This window comes from Arachis ipaensis, chromosome B09 (assembly GCF_000816755.2).
Source record: "Arachis ipaensis cultivar K30076 chromosome B09, Araip1.1, whole genome shotgun sequence".
Lineage (NCBI taxonomy): Eukaryota > Viridiplantae > Streptophyta > Magnoliopsida > Fabales > Fabaceae > Arachis > Arachis ipaensis.
The window spans coordinates 17422425-17422877 of NC_029793.2; positions in this window are offsets into that span (position 1 = coordinate 17422425).

A 453-nucleotide genomic window follows, 5' to 3' on the forward strand; every position below is an offset into this window, starting at 1 on the left:
TCACCCTTCTTTCGCAACTGGGAATAGTTAGGCAATAAAAAAGGAATGAGAGATAAGGGAAAATTGAAGAGGATATACGAGATATGATTTTGTATAATATTTTAGTATTATTCATGTGTATCTAAATATAATATTGGACATTATATTAATATCTTGTATATCATATCTAAATACAACATATAAAGAATAATTTTTAATGAAATATTTTGTCTTTATTTTAGTATCATGTTTTGTCCTGTCTACAAAAATAAATATAACCTATCGTAATAAAAATATTAAAATTAATAAAATATTCTATTAAATAAAATAAAATTTTCAGTAATATGTTAGATTTATTCTTCTTTTTTAATGAAATATTTTGTTAATTCTAATGTTTTTGTTATAACAAGAACTTGATCACAAAATCTGATATAGTAAAAAACTCAATCAAAAAAATTAAAAAAAAGTATAAGA